The sequence below is a fragment of the Hyaena hyaena genome, unplaced genomic scaffold (genome assembly GCF_003009895.1).
Source record: "Hyaena hyaena isolate Hyena2069 unplaced genomic scaffold, ASM300989v1 scaffold_578, whole genome shotgun sequence".
In the NCBI taxonomy this organism is placed as follows: Eukaryota; Metazoa; Chordata; class Mammalia; order Carnivora; family Hyaenidae; genus Hyaena; species Hyaena hyaena.
In genome coordinates, this window is record NW_024081212.1 from 434,257 (window position 1) to 459,438 (window position 25,182).

Genomic DNA, 25,182 nt, shown 5'->3' on the forward strand with positions numbered 1-25,182 from the left:
TTCAATGTTATCTCTATCAAAATTCCAATGACTTTTTTTTTTTCATAAGTGGAAAAACTAGTCCTCAAATCCATATGGAATTGTAAGGGAGCTAAATAGTCAATACAGTCTTAAAAAGAACAGATGAAGAACTCACACTTCCTGATTTAAAAACGTACTGCAAGACTTTAGTAACCAAAATAGTAAATAGTCCTGGGATAAGTAGTATAGACATATATCCTTACACATTCTCATATATTGAAAGAGCATAATTATATATATATATAATTATATATATATTTATATATATATAAAATGAGTTGATTCCATTAATATAAATATACAGAATATGTACATCCATAGAAATGGAAGGCTGACTGGTGGTTGCCAGGTGCTGAGTGTAGATGGGAATGGGATGTGACTCCTTATAAGACATGGTCTTTATTTGTGGTGAATAGAAATATTTTGGAATTACAAGTAGTAGCTGCACAATCTTGTGAATGTACTAAATGCATTGAATTGTACACTTTAAATATCTTATGTGAATTTCATCTTGATAAAAAGCTATTAGAACAAATAAATAAGTTCATCAAGGTTGCAAGATTCAAGATCAATATAAGAAATTAATTGCATTTACATCCACCTATAATGAACAATCCAAAAATCAAATTAAGAAACAGTTGGGGTGCCTGGGTGGCTTAGTCGGTTAAGCGTCCGACTTTCGCTTAGGTCATGATCTCGTGGTTCGTGGTTCGAGCCCCGCATCGGGCCCTGTGCTGACTGCCAGCTCAGAGCCTGGAGCTTATTTCGGAGTCTGTGACTCCCTCTCTCTCTGACCCTCCCCTGCTCACGTTGTCTCTCTCTCTCTCTCCTAGAAATGAATAAAACATTAAAAAAAAGTTATATTTGCTGTTGTATAAAAATTATTAAATAGGAATAAATCTAACAAAAGAAGTGTAAAACTTATACTTTGAAAAGTACAAAATATTGTTGAAAAGATTAAAGCAAGTTTGGGTAAATGGAAGGACAGCCATGTTCATGAATCAGAAAACTTAATATTGTTAACATGGCAATATTCCCCAAAATGATTTAAAAATTTAACACAATCTCTATCAAAATCCCAGCTGGTTTGCAGAAAGTGACAAGCTGATCTTAAAATTCCTATACAAATTCAAAGGATCCATAATAGCCAAATATATCTTGAAGAATAGCAAAGATAGAGGACTCATACTTCCCAAATTCAAAACTCACCACAAAGTTGCAGTAATCAAAACAGTGTGAAACCAGAATAAGGATAGACATAAGAATCGATGGAATAGAATTATGAGTCTGGGAGTAAATCTTCACATTTACAATCATTCGATAATTTACAGGGCAAGACAATTCAATGAGAAATGTCTTTTCAACAAATGGCCTGGGACAATGGGATGTCAAAATGCAAAATAATAAGGCCGGACCTCTACCTCACACCATATATACAAATTAATTGAACTAGATAAAAGACCTAAATGTAAGAACTAAACCCATAAAAGCTCTAAGAAGAAAACAATGATGTAAATCTCATGCCTTTTAAATAATTATTTACTGTATACAAACCAGAAGCTTAAGATACAAAAGCAAAAATTAATAAAGTCAGTATCATCAGAATTAAAAGATTTTATGCTGTAAATGAAACCATTTGAATGTGGAATGGTGACCTATAGAATAGGAGGAAATATTTGCAGATCATGTATCTGAGAAGGGACTTATATTCAGAATATACAGAAAAGTCTTACAAGTCAATAAAAAAAGTCCAAATAAAAATGGACAAAGGAGTTGAATAGACATTTCTCTGAAGAAAATATACAAATGGCCAATATGCACGTAAAAAGATATTCAACATCTTTAGCCATCATTGTAACTCAAAACTACAGTGAGGTACCACTTTATACTCGCTCGGGTGGGTAAAATAAAAAAAGATAATAAGTATTGGTGAAGATGCGGAGAAATTGGAATTTTTGCACACTTGTAGAAAATGTGAATTGATGCGGACACTGTGGAAAACAGTCTGGCCATTCCTCAGAAGGCTTGATATAGTTACCCTTTGACTTGTTACCCTGTGCCAAGTCGTAGCTATATACCCAAGAGAACTGGAAACACCTGTCCACACGAAATCTTTTATATAAATAAATCAGAGCGAGTATCAACCAACTGACGAATGGATAAGTAAAATGTAGTGTATCTATAAAATGGAAATGAAGTTCAGATACAGTACTGTGATTGAAGTTCAAGTAATTTCAACAGAGGTGAAGCTCAAAAACACTCTGCTGAGTAAAGAAAAAAGTCCAACCTGGAGGTTCAATATACACTTGTGAATGTGAGGCGACTGTTCAGTAACTTTTCTAAGACCCTCCAGTGTCCCAGACTCTGAGTTGTATACACTGAAATGCAGACCTACTAACAAACCACCTAACATGCCATCATATAAGCCCATGAGATTAGTCAAGTAGGCAACTGGGACAATTTTCAAAGAACACATAGGTTATGTTTCGAATGATTTCTACAATGAAAACAGACATTACAGACATTACACATTCTCGTATTGGAAACCAAAGATAAATTTTGGATATGCTGGAAACCAATGAAGACTCCTTCTATAATATTGAAATCCCTATTGAGGCAAGAGTGAACTACCTCCATTTCGGTGACCGAACCCCTTGTCCCTTTTAAATGCCCCCAAGAAAGAGCTTTTCTTGAAGAGAATCACATGGTCGAGAAATAATATTTTCTTTAGTATCCTATGCCAGAAACCTGAAGATGTCCTTAACAATCAACTTTGTGAGTCTGTATCAAGAGGTACTGAGTTCTGCGCACACATGCTCTGGTTCCAACTTTGAGGTTGACCAGATAATAGCCCTTCCCATTAATTGGTCCCACGATTCCTGAATTTGAGATAATAGAAATTTGTGGTAGCTAATATTTGAAGAGTATTTGCCTGTTTACATGGCATGTTTATACCTCTTGGCTCCCATGATCGTCTGACATAAGCATTATTACAATTGTAATTCACAGATGTTGAAGACAAGATGCCCCAGCAGGTTAAGCGTCTTGCCCACAGCTTGTGAGGATGGATCCCAGATCCAGGCTGAGACCGCAAAGCCTGCCTCCCCTTCACAGGAGCCACACAGATGGGAATTCTGAGGCTCCTGACCAAGCGTCCCAGTTTCATTTTCAACGCCCTCTGTCACACATCCATTGTCATCATCCATACTCTGTGAGCCCACGCCCATGCAGATACAGGGTGAAAATGCCTTAAGATAAAGATCCAGCACTCATATCAGGGCTGTGGTCAAATGCCCACTGTTTCAATGACACAAATTTCATCCTCAAAAAGAACATGGCTGGAAAAGACAATGTACGAGTTGCTAAATGGCTGAGATATAAATTGCCTTTATGAGTGTGCCAACGGTAAGCCTTGAAGCATTGGTTTGCCTCTGGCAAGAGCCCTGTGGCTTTATTATCATTCTGTGCTCATTCCTTTGCTCTTCATAACATCAGGTTCTCCCCGATGGGCGGATTCTATTTTGGAGGCAATGAAATGATGAAGCCGGAAGCAACCCTGAACACGTCCTCCAGTCTGGAACGCCACTGTGGGCGACACAAACCATGAGGATGGGCTCCCCAGACGGGCTGCAAGTCAGTACTGGGCCAGGGCACAATTGTCATCCTGACTCCATGGCTTAATAGTGCCCTCTTTGTGGGCACAATGATATTAACCTTTGGTTAAGGTGTTCTTGTCTTATCCTTGCTGTGGCTCTATTGAGAGGAGAGATAAACACTAAATCGAGTCAGGAAATTTCATCACAGAACCTCAGCATAGCCTCCCTCCCATGTGGTCCAGATCCTATCTAGATTATCTTACTGTGTTTTTTTTTTTTTTTTGTTAATGTTTATTTATTTTTGAGAGAGAGAGAGAGACAGAGTGTGAGCAGGGAAGGGGCAGAGAGAGAGGGAGACACAGAATCCAAAGCAGGCTCCAGGCTCTGAGCTGTCAGCACAGAGAGAACCCCATGCAGGGCTCGAACCCACGGATCAGGAATTCAGGACCTGAGCCACAACCGGAAGCCTAACCACTGAGCCACCCAGGCGCCCCTCTTACTATTTTCTTTCTCTTTTTCATTTCAGAGGAACATCAAGTCAGCAAGTATATATCCAAATATTAAAGGCAACTAAAAACTGTATTTTTATAGAAAATGACAATATTGATAATGGCACTTTGAAGACAAGGGCCCCTTGTGAGAAAAATCCTGGAGAAAACAAACTTTAGTTGAGTCTGAAGGATGATCACATACCTAAATACTTAAAGCATAAATGTGCATTATTTTATGCCTGGTATTATTAGGCTGGTATTGAACACACTTGACGTTCCATCAAATTAAAGACCGTGTGTGGAAATTCTGGCTCTGAGTATATTCATTGCAAAGGGCTTTCAGGACAATTAACTGATAGCTCCGATAGAGCACGCACAGAACCCAGACTGATGATCATGAAGCTCTTCAGACCTGAACACTCCGTGCAGTGAGCCCCACCCTTCTGTGTTTGTCATGAGAAAATCTGACATCCTTAACAGCTCAGGGGAACAGCCATGCCAAACTGACACGCCAGCTGTGAAAACCTTCGGTGTTGAATTATTATTATTACTGCGGTGGCTCTCTCTCTCTCTCTCTTTCTTTCATGGCTTTGAATCATCACTGGCTTGCACGGAGGGTCCTGTGCCAGCAGTTAATTACAAAGTTCCAGCCCTGAGTATGTGCCTGCCATTGAGATTCGCCAGCCAGGGAGTGTGGTCTTTGAAACCACTTTTAAATGGACCAACTGGCCTAACAGGTGCATCTTTCATGGGAAGATGAAGCTGAAATTGGCAGGTGGGCCTGAAGATTAATGCTCGCTCTTTGTTTCATTATCCCTACCAGTGTCAAAACTTAACAACTGATAAAGAGGTTTCCTTTCTATTCTTACACATAAAAACAACAAGATATTCTCAGATACGGGCTTGTAAACCTTCAAGGGGTGGTTTTTTCCCCCTTGCTCTTTTTCTTTATTGCCAGGACAAATGGATCAGAGTCTAATCTGCTTACGACTGCAGTACTTGCACAGCGATTTTGATGTGATCAGAGGATTAGCTTCGGCATCCTCACACACTTAGATGACTCATTTCATTTTTCGCATGTCACCCGATGTGACAGACATTTTTGCCCAAAGGCATTTCCGGAGTCTCAGTGTATTACCTCTCTGGGATTCTAAGTCTGGAACATATAGGAGCCAACTTGGAATTATGGTCATAATCAGTTGCATGCCCACCAATAAGTAAAAATGCATTGAACTGGGGCAGCGCTCAGCTTGATTTTCACACAAAAGCCTGTCTTGCTCTCTTCCAGCCAGGAATAATTTTACAATTAACAGATCATCTAATAATGCACAAGTGGTATGTTTTCCCATCACATACAAAACCTTCAATGCTGCGGGGCACCTGGATGGCTCAGCTGGTTATGCATCTGACTTCAGCTCAGGTTATGATCTCACGGTTTGTGGGTTCAAGCCCCACGTCCAGCTCTGTGCTGACAGCTCAGAGCCTGGAACCTGCTTCAGATTCTGTGTCTCCATCTCTCCCTGCCCCTCCCCCACTCATGCTCTGTCTCTGTCTCTCAAAAATAAATAAACGTTAAAAAAATTTTTTAAAGCCTTCAATGCTGACACTTAGCAAAAATAATTTTAAAACTAACCACCTTGTGCGTGTCATTAGCACAACTGTAAAAGAGCAAGTCAAATCATGCAAAGAGCTTTATCGCTGGAAAGGATCGGGCAAAAAAAAATACAGAAGTGGAGGCAAAACACAAACATAAACAAGAGAATGAAAACGATTTATTTTTTACTTGACGGCAATGGATGATTGCCCATTCTGATGTAGAGGTCAGAGGTAGATGTAGAGGCCCATCTTATTTATAGCCATAGCCGCTTTATTTCCATCTATTTGCACGGCTGTTACACATCCCTGGTCCTCTTGGAAGAGAGACTTTTGGGACTGACACCATTTCACAAAGACTCTGATCACAGCAAACTACGAAGGTCACCTCAGGGCTCAAGTTTGGCAAGCACATCATGAGTTTCCACGGTGATTTCCCAACTTTCTAATTTTTTTTAAAAGCACATGGCCATCAATATATACGCATTTGCTGGGGCGCCTGGGTGGCTCAGTCGGTTAAGCGTCCGACTTTTGCTTAGGTCATGATCTTGCGGTTCATGGGTTCGAGACCCACGTCGGGCTCTGTGCTGACTGCCAGCTCAGAGCCTGGAGCCTGTTTCAGAGTCTGTGGCTCCCTCTCTCTCTGACCCTCCCCTGCTCATGCTGTCTCTCTCTCTCTCTCCTAGAAATAAATTTTTTAAAAAATTTAAAAAAATTAAAAAAAATATATACGCATTTGTTCCAAGAAGTATAAAGATAAATGAAACATCTGTTTTCAAGATGTTTCATTCTTTAGAAAATACATAAAGAGAAAATGATGGTGCTGAGATGCTCTGTTTCTAGTATTGCTCCAGAATGATCTGGAACAATGCTTTCTGGTTGAAATGGAATGTGAGTCATATACGTAGTTTTATAATTTTCCAGTCCCTTCATTACAAAGGTAAAAGGAGGTGAAATTCATTGTAACAATACATTTTATTTAACACTATTCTAAAATATTACCATTCAACTTGTAGTTAGTATAAGCATATTAATGAGCGGTTTTACATTTTTTTCTTTCTAAGTGTTTGAAAGCTGTGATTTTACAGTTATAGCACAGGTTGACATTAACCAACTACATTTAAGTGGTTAATAGTCACATGTGATTATTTTATTGTAAAGTGAAGATCTAGATTGCAAAATGTAAATTTTGGACTTCCTATGATACTTGTGATGAATTTGATCACATGTGCTTTGTACATTACTCAGATCGGTGTTACATTTTTATTTTTTATTACATTTCTTTATAAAAAATTTTAACGTTGATTTATATTTGAAGGAGACACAGAGTACCAGTTTTGGGGGGGGGGGGCGGTGGTAAAGAGAGAGAGACACAGAATCCAAAGCAGGCTCCAGGCTCTGAGCTGTCAGCACAGAGTCCGATGCAGGGCTCAAACTCACAAACCGTGAGATCATGACCTGAGCCGAAGTCGGACACTTAACTGACTGAGCCACCCGGGCGCCTCTTCACTACATTTGTTTATTTTTTTTTGCTCCCTTGTGATTTATTTCCTTGTTTGCAAGGTTATGAAGCAGTGCCTTCATGAAAGGGTCTAACTGAAACAGGTCTTCTTAAGTAAAGCGGGTGACTTTCCTTCAGGACACCTAACGTTGCTGTTTGCTTGGGGAGATAATAAACACATCAAAGGATTAATTAAGAATTGTGGAAAAAGCCCAAATGTCCATCGACTGATGAATGGATAAAAAAGAAGTGGTATATATACAAAGGAATACTACTTGGCAATGAAAAAGAATGAAATCTTGCCATTGGCCACACTGTGATTGGAACTGGAGAGTATTATGCTAAGCAAAATAAGTCAGTCAGAGGAAGACAAATATCATATGATTTCACTCATTTGTGGAATTTGAGAAACACAACAGATGAACATAAGGGAAGGGAAGGGAAATAAGGTAAAAACGGAGAGGGAAGCAAACCATAAGAGACTCTTAATTTTTCTTAATGCTTATTTATTTCTGAGAGAGATAAAGACAGAGCACGAGCTGGGGAGGGGTGAGAGAGAAGGAGACACAGAATCCGAAGCAGGTTCTAGGTTCTGACTTGTCAGCACAGAGCCCGATGCAGGGCTCAAACTCATGAACTGTGAGATCATGACCTGAGCCGAAGTCAGTCGCTTAGCCAGCTGAGCCACCCAGGTGCCCCAAGAGACTCTTAAATACAGAGAACAAACTGAGGGCTGCTGGAGGGCTATTATGTGGGGGTATGGGCTAGGTGGGTGATGGGTGTTAGAGAGGACACTTGTTGAGATGAGCACTGGGTGTTATATGTAAGACATGAATCGCTAGGTTCTATTCCTGAAGCCAGGACTACACTGTATGTTAACTAATTTGAATTTTAGAAAAAAGAGAATTAGGTATGAAAACCAATACAAATCTCACAAAATACAACCCTAGGTCCCTACCGTGGCTTTGTGTGCCTTTCAACAACTGAACCCTGCCTTCTGTTCTGGCTTCCTTGTTCTCCAGTGTCCCCAGACTGACCCATGATCTAGTCATACTGATTTATTTGCAGTAACACCCATAAGCCTGTAAGGTAACATACAATAGGTCACAGGTAAAGAATATCACATATGATGGGGTTAAATGACTTGCCCAAGCTCACGTACGTGCTAAGCAATAAAGCTGGGAAACAAATCTTCTGACACCTTCGCCTGGCACATCCTCCCTCCTCAGAAGGCAAGAAGAGTTAGACTCCAGACTTTCTGGGAAGGGTGTCCTTGGCTGTTCAAATGATAGCTCCAGTAGCCTGACCAATCTCGGGGACTGCTAATCATGTTTGCTGCTCTATATGAGAAAAACACAATATTTTATTATAAGCATTTGACTTGTGTTTTGCAAGAGAATACTATACACATTCACCAAACACATAGAAGTAAAGAATTGTGGTTTTGTTTCCACCTCAAACTGTACTAAGTGTTTAACTTCTGTTATTTCAAAGGCTGATCAGTCTAAGAGCTTGACAAGGTAATTTGAGGGAACACTACAATTGATGCCTTTGAAACTACTGTTGTGGCTTTGGGTTTTCCTCCTGTTGTTTCCAAAAACCTAGTATTTTATGTGGGTGAATAAAAAGTTGTTTTCGTTGAGAGAATTGCTGGTATTAAAGGAATGAGCCTCTTGGTTAGCAAATATTTTAAAGGAAAGACCATATAGTGACACATAGAAACCATTTCTTCACTTTTGAAATGATATAGCTTTATGATGGTCCAACCTGTTTGCCTTCATGCTTTTTCCTGATTCTTTCCAAAGCCTACTTTATGCAATGTGTCACCATTGATAAGGTCTGACATCAAAAAAAAACAAGATGTAAAAAATTAAAATGTGTGTATCCTATTTTACCCAGTCTTCATTACACTTTATTGTTGTCATCATTGAAGTCAATAAAGAATCAAGAACACATAAGCTGCCACACATTTTAGAGCGTGACCAAAGTGTGATGTATAGCCAACTGGTTAATTTTACATTTTCAAAAATGCCTGAATACAGACCACAAAAGCATCATCAACTCTCTGGTAACCATGGGCTTGAGAGAGTTGAAATTAGGATGGGATTTACTGGGAATGACAATGTTTATCTGCTGGTGTGGAGCAAGCACAAGGGAGATACAACCAGCTTTGATGATATGAAGGGCAGACCCATGCAGATGTAAGATATTATCATGAGCTTATAGTGTCTTCAAAAGATTAGAGACACAGTAATCAAGAAGCATGAAGAAGTTACCATGAGAAGTAAATGGTATCTCTAATGATGAACACAGTAAAGAGAACATCTCTGAACAAGAAAGGCAGAGTTCCTAGGTGGTTATCAAGGGGATCAGGTAAGAGATAGCAGGGAGCCAGTCATTGATCTAATGCCCTGTGCTTGTCTCTGAGTAGCATTCCATCAGTTGGTTAGTTTCAGGTGAGTACAGCTTCCTATACCTCCCCAAAATCTTCAAAGAGGAAACAAATGAATAAAAGGCAAATTGTTAATTATTAGAACAAGTCTTGTTTGATAAATACGTGCAAATTTATAATTATTGAATATATCCTAAAAATGGGTTTGAAAGTATATTTGGAGTAACTCTGTTTGTAAAAGCAACACCAAATAGAGAGTGTTTAGGAATTAAAATTATGTGCTGGGGTGCCTGGGTGGCTCATGTGTTTAAGCATCTGACCCTTGGTTTCTGCTCAGGTCATGATCTCGCAGTTCATGGGTTCAAGCCCCATGCCCAGCTCTGTGCTGACAGCATGGAACCTGCTTGGGATTCTCTCTCTCTGCCCCACCGCTGTTCATGCTCTCTCTCTCTCTCAAAATAAATAAACTTTTTTTTTAAAGAATAATACCAAGAATATAGAAAAGGGCAGCTTGGAGCAGAGGGAAGGCATGTGGATATGATATCATTACACATGAGTAAAAAAAAATGCATGTTTACTTACATTGATGTTTGGTATTTTTCGATTTGTCAAATTTTTGTAATATCAAATACTAGCAGATAATTGCCTCTATTATGTTCCGTGGCTAGCCGTAGTGGGTACAGTTATCAATGAGACAGATTTTGTATTTTGGTCCTGTCCTCACATTCAGTGAGATGGACAAGAATTCCTGGAAAAATGATGATGCAGAAAGCCATTATAGTTAGGGTGTTATATTCAGTGGCATTTTGTACTGGAAAGAGTAGAAATAAATTCAAGGAGCCATAAGCTCAATGTCTACAAAAGACTGAATACACCTATTTCAACCAACCAGACAACTGATGAAGTAAATGTAAAAGATAGCATGTTTTGACATGACCAATTTTAGCAAAAACTGTACTGACCTATAATATAACTGAATATATACAGGCACATTAGACAAATTGGATACACCCAGTAATACTGTAAGAAGAACCAGTACTGGATAACTCATTCTCTGTCTCAGGAGGCCCCCCAAAGTTTGCTTAGAGTAAGTAAGAAAGTTCCTGTAGATCTTTTTTCTTTAAATAATATATCATCTGAAATAACAATGTCAGTCCTGAATAATATATAATTTGGGGGTATCTATAAAAAATAGTTATGCAAGCTCTTCAAGCATATCTTACTATAGTGGTTAATTTTTTAAATAAAAATTTTAAGTATATGAAATGATGTTACCCAAAGCATTTTTAAAAAAAAAAACTATTCTATGAACATTGGGGTACACGCGCTCCTATGCCTCAGCATTTCTGTATCCCTTGGGTAAATTCCTAGCAGTGCTATTGCTGGGTCATAGGGGAGTTCTATTGTTAGTTTCCTGAGGAACCTCCACACTGGTTTATCTATACCATGGAATACTACATGGCAATGAGAAACAATGAAATCTGGCCATGTTGTAGCAACATGGATGGACCTTGAGGGTGTTATGCTGAGCGAAATAAGTCAGGCAGAGAAGGACAAATATCATATGTTTGCATGTTTAGGAGGATTAGGAGGAACTTGACGGAGGAACAAGGGGGAGAAGAAGGGCGGAAATGGTGGGGGAAAGGGAGAGAGGCAAACCATGAGAGACTCTTGAATGCTGAGAAAAAACTGAGGACTGATGGATGTGGGGGAGAGGGGGAGGGGGGATGGGCATGGAGGAGGACACTTGTGGGGATGAGCACTGAGTGTTATGTGGAAACTAATTTGACAATAAACTATTTGTAAAAAAAAAAACTATTCTACACACACACACACACACACACACACACTAAAACATTGGGAAAAAGCTGTTTTCAATCCAGTGGCTCCCTTGTACAGCTGTTTACCAAAGACAGCTCACCTTGACTATTACTGAACAATAGTATCTCTTTATTGACCCATCCAAAGAGCTTCACCTCCTTTCCAGTTGATCTGTCACTAACTTCACCATGAAGTCAGGTCAACCGCACACGTTGTAAAGGTGATCAACTAATCAGGAGAAAATCACGAAAACAACACAAGGGTACTCAAGTGTAAAGTAAAATTCTGATATGCAAATACAACAGCTTGTGGGTGGGGTTATTGTCAGAATTTGTAGAAAAATCAATACAGAAACAGCAAGGTAGTCAGCAGCATCGCATCTTTCTTTCTACCTGCAGGGGTCCCTTTAAGTGAAGATTTCAACTACAGCCCTGTGGAGGAGTGCATTCATTTGGTCTCACATTTCAACAGTGATGGTGTATAATTAGTGTATATATATTAGTGATGGTTTATAATCAGTATGCTGGAGCATACTGATGGGCCCTAAAACCCTCACAGATGTGCCTTCAAGTGTTTACCAATGCATACAATTTGTTTTTCTAAAAATGACGGCACATTTCAAGTGACTTTTGTCGGGCAGAGATGGAAAGCTGAGGGATCATGGGATATGATGTAAAGTAGAGTAAAGCTGGTTGCCAATTGTGAGATGTATAAGAAAAGCCTCTGACCATATCTAAAATGGGACCAAGCCAGGACTGTCAGCAGGTTCTATTAACACCGAGCCACGTGGGGTTTGGAACACAAAGTGAATAGTGCAATAACTGTAAAAATAATTATTTTCCATTTTCTTGAATTTCTTTCCTGAAACTAGTGTTTGCTTTTCACATCCTTCAGTACTGCCACCATGAATTCCCATATTGGAAAGTGTGTCATGAACACAGCAAGTTGAAAAACCGGTTTGCTTATTGGATTAGGGTCCACTCTAAATGGCTTCATTTTAACTTAATTGCCTCATTAAAGGCTCTATCTTGAAAAACAGTCACATTCTGAGGTGCCAGGGGGTTAGGGCTTCAACATAGGCACTTGGAGGAGACACAATTCAGCTTATAACTGACAGCTCATTGCTATCACATAGGCTGCAGGTTTTTGGACACTTTGGCCCTTTCTGCTGTTTGTCTTTTCTTCCCCACTTGATGGTCCAGACTGATTAAATTGAACACTCCTATGGACACACCACCAATATTCTAACTTCACAAATCTTCAATACATCACAGTTACTAATAGCTCCCAGGTGCACGTTAAGAACTCCACTCCAAAACCGCTTCACCTCCAAGGTGAACTTGAGTATCCCTCTGTCAGGCATCCCAGTGGGAGGATGACCAGAATTACTGAAGCCAGAACTTTTAGAAAGGATGGAGTTGTCTTTGTTTAAGAAAATGCTCATAAAAGTGATCTGGGAGTGGCAGACAAGTCCTCAGGATGGTGGGAGAAAAGGAAATTCAACTAGTTAAACCTTCAGTAATATGGAGGAAACAGGAATCCAGAGGAAAGGTCAAGGGAGACTAGACAGACAGGGAGAGCGCTGTGTTTCAGAGCGGGAGGCTGGACGCGGAGTTGGTAGAGAGAGATCTTTCAGAACAGGTTCGGTTAAACAGTCCATTTTCAGTGATTTGTGTCCTCTGATGTGAACTCCTTTCTCATCTGCCAAGCTTCCGCAAAGTCTGCTTCATATGAAGCCTCTTTTCTGTGGCTTCTACACGTGGATGGCATGGAAAGTTAGTAAATCCATATCTGGCCTAGCGGGGAAGGAACAAGGGCAGCATACACAAAGTGAAGGGCCCTCCTGTTAACTGCATGGCCCTCGGAGAAGCCCGCAGCCTGAAGGGACAAAGTCACTGCTTTCTGCACTGAATCTGCAGAGGCGGTGGGAGGAATGAGACTTTCATGGTACCAGAACCGGGATTCCAGCCAATCCAGGTTCATTGTTTGGATTCATTGTCGTCTGAATGCAGAAGGACAATGTTATGCAGATGACTTTGCACAGATAATTCTGATCAACTTAGTTTGTCTCTCCAGCTTTTGCTGTTTTCCCTGCTCGAAAGCCTTCTTATTTTACCAGAACCCCACTTCCTGGTGTTACCTCCTTCTCTTTCCAATCTGAACTTCATTACTACCACATAAAATATGTCTAACCACTTTTGATCTGCCTTCTATTTTAATTTTCAAACATGTTTAATAGTCCCCCTTAACAAATTATTTCTAGAACCCTTAGATTCTGCCAGTTACTACCCATTTCTCCACCCCCTTTATTTTTATTATTCTTTAAAAGTTTATTTATTTTGAGAGAGACAGAGACAGTGTGAATGGGCGAGGTGTAGAGAAAGAGGGAGAGAGAGAATCCTAAGCAGGCTCCATGCTGCCAGTGCAGAGCTCCATGAGGAGCTTGAACTCAGGAAATGGAGAGATGATGACCTGAGCCAAAACCAAGAGTTGGATGCTTAACTGACTGAGTCACCCAGGTGCCCTGTTCAACTCCCTTTAAAATAAAAATTCCTCAAAGAATTTTTCTTACCAGATGTGGTACCTTTTACTTCCTGTTTGTTTGTTTCTTACTTCACTCTGACTTAGACTTTTGGTATCACCACTATATTGTAATTTCTTGTCAAGGTCAACAATGATCTCCATCATGCCAAATTGTATGGCTAATTGCCAGACTCCATTTTTCATGACTATTTGGCACAGTTGATCATTCCCTCTAACTAAAGACAATTTTTTTCACTTGGATTTCAGGATCCATGCTACTTCCTCCTGAATTCATTGCACATCACTTCTTTTCTTTATTGACACCTCTCCATCTTCCTAAAGTCTAAATATTGGCATGACTCATATCTCAAATGTCAGCTATTTCCTGTTTCTATTTGTACAAATTTCCTAGGTCTCTTCAGCCAGTATATGGTTTTAAAATTTATCTATACACTAATGTACTTCAAATTTATACCTTTATCCTGACTTTCCCTTGAGTATCAAAGTTGAATATTATCCTCAACTGCCTTTCCAACATTCTCTACTTGAAAAATGGCAATCTCAAACTTAAGTGGTCCAAAACAGAATCCTTAATTTTCTCTCACACACAAACCCCCTTCTCATCTTCTCTGTTTTAATTAATGGTAATGCTATGGACCTAGCTGTCGAGGTCATACCCTAGTGATCAAATTCTTTGCATCCAAGCCCATATCCATTCTGAAAGCATAGCCTGCCTGCCTATCAACCCTACTTTTAAAGCATTTCCTCCAATTCAAACACTTTACCTGTTTCTATACTGTTCTAAGCAGACACCAGCTCACAGCAAGAGGATTACAGCAGCAAATTTTATGGCCCTTCTCTTGTGGCCCTTCCCATCAATTCTTTAGGCAGCAACCAGGGTAATCTTTTTACATATAAATTAGATCACACCACTCCCTAGTTCACTCACCACCTACTGACTTCCTGTCACACTCCAAATTTTATGTGATGCTTTCCAAAGCTCCGCATAATCTAAACCATCTACTTCTCAAACCGTACCTCTTACGTCATTCCATTTTCTTTTCCACCATCTGGCAATACCCCAAGTGTACTTTCCTCTGCCTGGATACTCTTCCCCAGATCTTCTCTGGAACCTCCTTTCATTTTATCAGCACCCATATTCAAACCAAATCCCCTCAGCATGGTCTTGTCTGATTAACCTGTCTGCAATAGGCCTCCTGATAAGTCCTCATCTAACTGTTTATTTTTCTCCATTGCACTACTTGATGCTATTTTATACACTTGTTTGTTTATTTTGTGTCTCGCCTGCTAACAGGTAAACTCCATCCATACAACTCAAGGCCAAAAAAAAAAAAAATAAGATACAAATAATCCAATTAAAAATAGGCAGAAGACATGAACAGATATTTGTCCAAAGAAGACATTCAAATGGCTTGGAGACACATGAAAAGATTCTCCATAGATGAATGGATAAAGTAAAGAGGATGCAGTTTCCTCACCTCAAAAAAGTCTTTAACAATGCATTCTTCTAAGGGCGCCTTGGTGGCTCAGTTGATTAGGTGTCCAGCTTTGGATCTCAGCTCAGGTCTTGATCTCAGGGCAATGAGTTCAAGCTCCAAATTGGGCTCCATGCTGAATGTGAAGCCTACTTAAAAGAAAATGCATTCTTCTAGTGCTCCACATCAACTAAACCCAATTGAAGAAGGTGAGAGAGTTCATCGATGTGGTTTGTACAGGCCAGATTTACAGGTAGAGAATAATATGGAGAGGTGGAAGGTGGATCTGAAGGTACAAATGGCAGGCATCTTGCATCGTCAACCCTCTGTTAAAGGCTAAAGAGCCACCACAGTTACTTTTCTGTCCAGTGAAAAGTTTGAGGTTGACTCTACACAGGAGACACGCTTCAGGGACAGAGCTACGCTGTCATCGCAGAGTGATATCAATTTGATCATATTTCTCCCTAAAACTTAAAACATCGGCCATCACTAATGTATTTCATGTAAGTTAGTGGGATAAGGAGAAGATAGAAGACATAGGTAACATAAACGTAGCCATTATGCCCATGTCCATAGCTGCCCTGAAGCCTTTGAAGGTAATCATTGGTTGAAGGAACAGGTTAGATATAGTCAACCATCCAGAAAAAGACTCTACAAAGGACGATCATGCACTGAGTCTCAGTGTTGGCCATTCTTGTTTACAAATTATGTGTTCAACCGTCACAACAGCCAGTAATTTTGGTGAAGACCAAGTCCATTTTGTTAAGCCTATCCATGTCCTCCATCCTTGCCATCAGGCCCACTGTGCACATAGGCCTACTGGCTAGAGGGTTTGTCAGGGAAGCTGTAGTGTATACTAATCTGCCATTGGAATATTTCCACATCCCAGGACCACTCGCAAAGTTTCATCTGTGTACCCCTCCTTCAGACCACCTTTTCAACAACTATCCAGTCCTGTTTTTTCCTTTAGTCCATGTCCAGCATGCCAGCCCACTAACCAATCCTCAAAAGTCAGTGTAGATTTGTATGCAGAGCCATCTCTCATTTCATGCAATGCTTTCAAAGAGCAATCATAGTGCCTCAGATAAACCTCATTGACTATGATATGCCACTGTGTGAAACTTCACACGGCAGTTTCAGTTTGAGGTTGTAGCCACCCAGAAGGTTGCTCTCCGTGGCTACCTTCAGGGCCACCCCAGAGCGGAGCAGAAGTGCAGCAGACACAGAAGTAGAACAGGCCTGTACTTTCTCCTCTTCAGTTAATTGGTCATCGGGAAATCCCGTGAGGCCAGGGAATCGGGCTGAGAGGGGAAATGGCAGATGATTAGGAACAAGTGTCCTGGGAGTCTGAGTTACTCGCCAGCACTATTTCCCTGTGTTGTTTTATAATGGAATGTTTGGAGTATGTCCATTTTTATGAATACATAGATTCTATAACGCCCATTTTATGACAGTCATTTCTTTCATATAGCACGATTCAGCACGCATTGTCTACCAGCGACAGTAGTTATCTATGAGATTCTTGAAGGAGAATAATTCTCAGAATAATTCTCAGTTCAAAAGAGAGTGACTTTACTTCAAAAGCCCAAGAGACTTGCACTGGTTTCCCTTCTGGGTCTTGCAACAGACTCTTTCAGATCATGGGGCTTATTGGAACATAGGGCCCAGGAGGCATTTTTAAATGTTCATTTTTGCTTGCTTGCTTGGTTTTCCCATTGGCCTCACTCAAGATTATCAGTCTTATTGGTTACCAGAGATAAGTAGGTCAAAGTAGCATGCCCAAATACAGGAAGTGTTGCCTCTAAAATCCAAAAAGGGCGACCCACCATCATATTTCTTTATACATGGTGTGCAAGGCAAGATGTACTAATGTATCTGTCACTTTAGGAGAGGATCTCACAAAGACTCTGGAACCTCAGAATCTTCACTGGAGTGGCAGGTCCCTGAATCATTTACCCCTTGACTTACCTAAAACTTATAAAGGCATCAAAGAGATGTCCTACTCCTTTCTTACTGGGTCTGGTTATTTTAATTTCATCAACGTAATGGGTATTTATGCTGTTCTGCTGGTTATCAACACAATCTCATTTCCTCTAAACCAACTTTGTCCCATAGACATACAAAATGAACAGTAAACACAGGCTACATTTGCCACTTAATATTTTATAGTACCCCCATTAAAGAATAAACATAAGCATGACATTAGTTTAATATTTTATTTAACCCAATGCATACACATGTTATTCCAATATGTGACCAATATAAAAAATATTAATAGAACATTTAATTTTTTTTTCATACTCAGTCTTGAAATTCTGGTCTGTATTTAATTGTCACAGCACATCTATAATTGTACCAGCTACATTATTACTGGTCAATAGCTACGTGGGGCTCGTGGCTACCAAACTGGCCAGCACAACCTTAGGCAATATGACAACAAAGAACAGAGTTGCTGATGAAGGTATTCCTTTTATCTTTGCCACATTCTGATTATCTACTGATACCAGTGGGGAAAATACAGTGTTGACAGTAAATAGGTATCAGGGGCTATGTTTATTTCTGCAATAAAGAAATAACATCTGGAATCCCAGATGCGATTGCATCATCACCTGACAAGGTTTGCAGCAATACAGAATCTTTCCCCACGATCCATCTGGTTTTATATTGTCTAAGAAGGTAAATTAAATGAAAATATGGTAGGAATAACTACTCCTGCGCCTCTCAATTTGTTGATGGTAGCAAAAATTCTGTGGTTTCCTTAGGAATGTGGTATTGCCTTTGGTTTACTATTTTGATGCTAACCATGTCTATTCCCATTATATATTTGGGGGTTGGGGAGGATCCACAGGATGGGTCCACACTCCTACAGAACTCCCTCTGGGATGAACTCAAGCCAACAGTCCATCATGTGACTTCCATAAGCTCCCACACTTACCAGTGTACAACAGGGGTATTTCCAGTTTCCGGGTATTAGCAACAATTTAAACCCAGTAATAATAACCCTTAGAAAATCTATGTATTTCCTTTCTCTTAGGGCAGTCACCCTGATAAATGGCCAACGTCCCTCCAGAGAAGGTTTCTGAGAAGAATCACCGGATACAGAGTCCTATCTCAGTTGGGCCTCCAGTCCAAAAACTGACTTAAGTCTGAGAACTAAATAAATAGTCATGAATCTCCACAACCAATCCATTGTGATCCACAGAGAGGGAGCCACGTTGGAGGGGGTAACACAGACCGCAGGTTCCGTGTCCTTCCTTCCCCTAATCTCTTCTCAATGTTTCCTCTCTGTGGAGGCCAAGAGGAACCCAGAGTTCAGATGAGCACACTGACGCAGCCCGTACAGGTCAACTTTCCAGAACACACAGCAGGGCAGAGAAGGGTGGAGACCACACCTAGAGAGGAAGACATAGGATTGCTAGAACGGACCCCAAGCACACACAGACACATAGGTGCACTGGTGTATCCTCTCTTATCACAAATTCATTTCATTTTGTTGCTTTTACTTAGTGTGTGTCTCAGGGACCATTCTGTATTGATAGCCAGGAATGTTTCATACTTTTAACTACTGCATATTCTTATCTATATTATGGATACATTACAATTTACTTTACTGGTCCCCTATCTAAGTAAAATTGGTTCCAAGCTTTTGCCATTGCAAATAATGCTTCCATGAATATCTGTACAAACATATCCTTTTATACATGTGAAGGTATGTGTGTAGAATAAATATCCAGAGTATTTTAATCTATAATTTTGATAAAAACTCACAAAGTGCATTTCACACTTAATTCTCTTATTCTTTGGAGCAGAGCTTCTCAGTGAGTATTGCACAGCGTGTTGTATGGTGGCTACTAGGTGCGTCATCAATCACAGGGTGGACGCAGGGTCTCACCTCTATACTGCATTTGGTATGTAAATATCATTTTCTATGTGGCTCGTGATGTGAAAGGACACCATGTTAGGTATCTCTTCCCTAATATGAGCAGAGACGAAGTCATTAACGTTTACATGATATCAGCCCCCTTTCCTCTTTTACACCATCCCAATGTCATTGATTACGTGATTGCATTAGTATTCTCTTCATGTAATTTTCTGACGGATGTGGCCGGTTGATCCTACCTGCTTTCCTTCTAGCTGTTTCCCTGCGTTGCAGTGGACTGAAAAGCTGAAGTCTCCATTTTTCAGACTTTTATGTGGTTACTGCTCCAGATGTCATTTAGATTTGACAAAGCAGGTGCCCTCTCAGGTCCGCCGGGAGGCAGAGGTGAGATGGAAATTTCACTTCTGCTGTTTCCGTTGGCAAGTGGTGGTGCTGCATGGATTTCTGCAGCAGCCCAGTGTCTCATAACCAGTTACCACGGATGTCGTGAAGAAGGACACGGGGTATTTATTCTGCACAGCATAGGTCTGGGTTTGGACCCGGAAACAATAGCTCTACGCTCAGGGTGGTTACTTAGTTTTAGGTGGCAATGTGGCTCAGGGGCCAGTGGGTTCCTGATCAGTTCTCTTCTTCTCCAAGCCATTTCATGCACTGTACCACATCTTTGTTTTGGATTCCATTCCATTTTATTGCCATTTGCTTCATCAAGTTTTTGAATTCATAAAAGCCATTTGGGGTGAAATTTTCGTTGTTCTCGAACATTTTTCTGAGTGTTCTTCATCTTCAGTTTGTTTTCTCTATCCCTTTTCTCTTTTCCTTTTAAAAAAAGAATCTAGGGCCCCTGGGTGGCTCAGTCAGTTGAGCACCTGACTTTGGCTCATATCATGATCTCACGGGTCATGGGTTTGAGCCCCAGGTTGGGCTCTGTGCTGACAGCTCAGAGCCTGGAGCCTGCTTCAGATTGTGTCTCCCTCTCTCTCTGCCCCTCCCCTTGCTTCTGTTCTCTCTATCTCCTTCAAAAATAAATAAACATTAAAAAAATTTTCAAAAGAATCTATTGGTGCTTTCTATTCAAAGTAGAGTTTCTAAGAAGAAAATTTTTCTTGGACCAGTGGTAATGGGCAGTTCCGATGAGGAAGGGGCCAGGGCTTTCAAGGCTTTCAAGTTGAAGGCTCTTAGGAAATCTCTCTGGTATACAACATAGTTCCATATGACACAGACTTGCGTGAGTGGGTGAGGTGTTCCAGCCACAGAAGCCAGGAGCCCCATAGCTATTCCTCACACAGAGATGCTCCTCTCTCACCCCAGCAACACACTGCTTCCTACAAACATGGTGTCTGCCTCATTTCTTCTTCAATCCTGCTTGTCAAAATGAGCCTTGGAAAGACTCCGCAGCTAGTTTGTGTGCCAAGTTCTCCCTGCTTTGGACAACCAATGTATTTTGTTTCAGCTATTTCTCTGAAAATATGATACTCACTTTGGAAAACTGAGTGGAGAACTGGGCTCTGGGCATTTTGTCTGAACTCCCCAGGCTCAGACATCTTCTGTCTCTACCTCTGCAGGCCTCCCTTCCTGCTTATGGTCTTCCTTGCTTAACTGTTATGGTTTGAACTTACAGAGATCTTCCATTTCAGTTGAATAGGGAGGTTTTTTATTTGTTGTTATTAGTAATTTAGGCTATTAAGAAGAGGTAGCAATGTCTGTATGTGTCCGTTTTAGCACTGGGTTCCTAGATTGGGAAATCCTGGTTGTGCTGTGACTGGAGGCAGGGGACATGGTGCAGACACTAAAAATCTGAGACGAAAAGAGGGACAAGGTGATGGGACCACCTCCTGGGGAGGCAGAGAAGAAGGGTCTAGGACAAGTCTAGGACCAGGCTGTCCCACACCTTTCCCACAGAGATCATGTCAGAATTTGCGCAGCATATTGGAACAATAGCACAACGCTGCTCATACCTAGAAAGCACCAGCCTAAAGACTTCCACCCCATGCTTCCTAGAAACCGAAGAGATCAGTATCTCAGCACCCTGTGACTCTCTTCGGTCCAACAATTTGCTCCAGTGTGGAGACACCGAAGGAGCAGAAAGTTGGATTTGGTGAAGAATGTAGCACAGCATTCTCTAATTTGGGACATATGCAGAATAACAAACGTAGTAAAATAGATGAATTTTAAAACAGAGAGATGTGGGATGTTTAGTGACAATTCCAGGATTAGCGTAATCTGATTCAAGGGCTCCACAAATACTGTGAAAAACCTGATCACGTTACATACACTTCTTCTGCAGTAATTGTAAAATGACATGGAGACTCAATCTCTTCATCCTGGGTTGATTCTGCTGTGGACACATGGATGAATGTGTGGGTGACACAAAAGGGAGCAGGTGGAAGGGAGAAGCAGGAAGTTCAACCCTGTAATGCCAACCACTACACCATTTGGGGAGTGCCAAGGACCAGAGGGATAATGACAGATTTGGCATCTAAATCCAAGTTCTCTCCACCCACTCAATCTGCTGTATGTACGCAGTAGAAAATTTGCTAGTCACAGAGTGTGTAGAAAGGAAATGTAGAATGGGGAGAGGGAAGTCTTTAGCCATGGTCTGATTCCTCTCTGTAGGACTGCTGTTCATTGCTTAGGCCAAAGTTATTCTTCCCGTTTATTAAACCAATACAAAACAACTTATTGTTGTTGTTGTTTTTAATCAGTCTGTATTAATCTTGACTTAGAAAAAAATCTAGCCTATGTGAATTCTATTCATCCCCCCCCCCATATGACATAATACAGAAGAAGCCAATCATAAACCTCAGATTTAGGTCTAATAATTCCTAGCCACTAGACACCAGTGGACACTATCAGTCATTGTTTTGAGTGAATTCTCATCATATTTTCCATTATACAATTGTTATTAAAGTGATATTTTATACATCATGCTTACCTTCTTAGTTTTTTAAACTTCTCCGTATGCAGGGATTGATTTCCATCCTATAATTGCTGGTAATATAAGATTTTTAAATCTGAATAGTCTTAGAATGGCTAACCTAACTTAAATGAAACATTTTCAAGTAAATATTAGAATTTTTGTTCACAGTAATCCAAAAAAATCAGGCCAAAGATAATAAGTAAATCCAAAATCTAGTATTAAATTCACAGTCAGAAGTATGAAACCCTGTAATATCTGAAATTAACTGATAAACCAGAATTAATTGCTATAGCAAAGTCGATGTTTTGATTGCACATTATTTTGAGAGTTAGGAGAGGTGGGTTGAAATTTTTAAAAGAGGTCATTAGTAAGAAGTGCCAGAAAATATAACATACCCCATTTCTTGTCATAAGTTATCATAGTTAATTTTTTTTGCTGTTAAGTTTCAGATACTAAACTGATGTTTAACCGGCAAACATTGTCTTCATTCCTATGGCATCAGTAATACCTTCCATACTGTTCTAACCACTGTTAAGTGAGTCTATGTATATTCTTCATACATATTATAAGAAAAGGCTTTCTGTGTTCTTTTCTTAATGGCTGACCAAATTTTGCACACTCGATAGCAAAAGAAAATAGTCAGACAATGCAAAGGTCTCTCGTATTCATATGCTCAGAGGAACTTACATTTACAAACCAGGTTCCATCTTAAGAGCTTCTATCTTATACTTCCTATGATGCTGTGAAATAGTAACTATGACCTTCATGTTTACAGCTGGAAAAAATTGAGAGTTAGAGAAGCTCAAGAACTAATCCAGGGTTTTTTATTTTATTTAAAAACATGTTTTAATGTTTTTATTTATTTTTGAGAGAGAGAAAAAGAGAGAAAGAGAGGGAGTGGGAAAGAAAGAGAGAGACCCAGCATGAGCAGGGGAGGGGCAGAGAGAGAGGGAGAGAGAGAGAGAGAGACATAGAATCCAAAGCAGGCTCCAGGCTCTGAGCTGATAGCACAGAGCCGGATATGGGGTGCAAACTCGTTAACCATGAGATCATGACCTGAGCCTAAGTTGGACGCTTAACCAACTGAGCCACCCAGGCACCCCAAGGACTAGACCAAGGCTAAAGAGCAAAGATACAAATACAGTTTTGTTCCACTTCAAAATAATGGTTCTCATAAATTCTTATTTGGATAGTTGATGTGACAACCATGAAAATGTATCCTGCAGAATACATATCCTCTAAAAGCTGCATAGTTGCTTGATGGCCTTGCTGCTGCCCCACTGAAATCTGTCCCTATGTTCCTTAGAACCTCCTCAAAGGGGCAACTGGGGGACTAATGAGCTCTCTATCAGCCAGGCCAAAAATTTCTGGGAACCACACTACAGTCTAAGATGTTTCCTAGCCAATCCCCTTCCTTCCCTTTCTCTTTCCACGGGTGTCAAACCTGAAGTGTGGGCAAATCCCACAAAACAATCCCACTTTTTCCTGCTCCTTCTTTCAATAAATTTCTTGCTTTAATCCTGCCTTTGTGCATGCTTTGTGGCAGACAAACTAACAGGAGATGTACTGGGAGTAGTCAAAAAAATTAGTAAATAAGATGAGAACGGGACAAGCTTACCCACTGTCTCAACTTAATTGTATACAATCTACATCGGCAAGATTTCCAAGAATACATGGAAAACCATGTCTATCTTGTTATCAGAATTTTCCTAATCCTTACCTGGTAAAAGCATATGCAGATCCAAAGGTGTGGTTGTGTGGGGAGTACCTTGGTTGGGTAAATGATGAGAACTTATATTGTCTTGAAGAGAGCTAATGACCTAAAACTCATGCTTAGTAGGATTACACTGGGGCCCAATCTCAGTGACAATCCTGGGACAAGATGCTGGGGTTCCTCATTTCTCTCCTAGAATAATGGTATCTGAGCCTTGAGATAATCAATCCCTTGCAGGAATCTCACATGCCCCTAACCTGCCTATGAAGTTCTAAATGAACAACACATGCTCACACTTTATGCTTTATTTAATGGTCCATATTTCCTAGTAATGGAGCACATTTAAGGGTCATTTTCTTTTCTCTCATTGTGATTTTCAGTGAGACGTTCTATCCAGGGTCACACAGACCATAGCACGAATGATCTTAGGTGAGTAGATTTCCTTGATCATCAACATATGAATTTCTGAGAATTTTGATAAAAGAAGCTGGAACTAGATAAGCAAGAATTTATTGGTATGGAGACATTTTCTTGGGACATGAGAGTTTACACCCTGGGAAGGACCAAGGGAATGAACAAAATCACTGTTGGAGTGGCCTTTAGAAGCCTGGCAAAGGTGATGTCCATTGTCAAGCAAAGGGAAGATGCCTTAGGTACTCTGTCAGATGACAGAGAAGAAATAAGAAGCTCGGGGAGGCTATGGATCCTGTTCATCCGGGATTGACCTTGAGCATGATGATAGAACATGCATAAGCTTCTTGAGCAGGTAGCCCAGATGCCCATGTTACCCACCATGGGTTTACCAGTGCCCTCCCCCAGCTCACACTGATGGCCATGGACAAGTGCAGGTTCCCACATGACAAATGCAGAAGAAGAAATGGCCAAGCTTGGCTTATGGATAGGTCCCTTATGCGTGAGGAGACAAGCTTAAACTGGTGGTGACTTCATCACTACCACAGGCAGGAGCCTTGAAAGAAAGTGGAGAGGGAAATAATATGAACTGACAGAGGTGCAAAGTGTACTCTGGTCATCACCTTGAGTGGAAGTAGAAGATGTCCAGGGTAAAAACATATCCAGGCAACTAGGAGGTGGCCAGTGGCCTGGCCTATAAGGGGAAGGAAAGGGAATGGCAGGTCTGAGGATAGAGACACACAGACAGACATACAAGAGGGAGCACAGAGAGTAGAGATTTTATATCACATTTTAACACCCCGCAGAAAACAGCCACCAGAGAAGA

At 40.5% G+C, this 25,182-nt stretch overlaps 1 non-coding gene across 1 annotated transcript; it reads left to right on the forward strand.

Annotated features, from left to right (window-relative positions):
* Positions 1-24,006: 24,006 nt before the first annotated feature.
* LOC120248307 lies at positions 24,007-24,087 on the forward strand. Its single transcript, XR_005532551.1, has one exon. It is a non-coding gene; the product is annotated as a small nucleolar RNA SNORD115 (small nucleolar RNA).
* Positions 24,088-25,182: the final 1,095 nt, after the last annotated feature.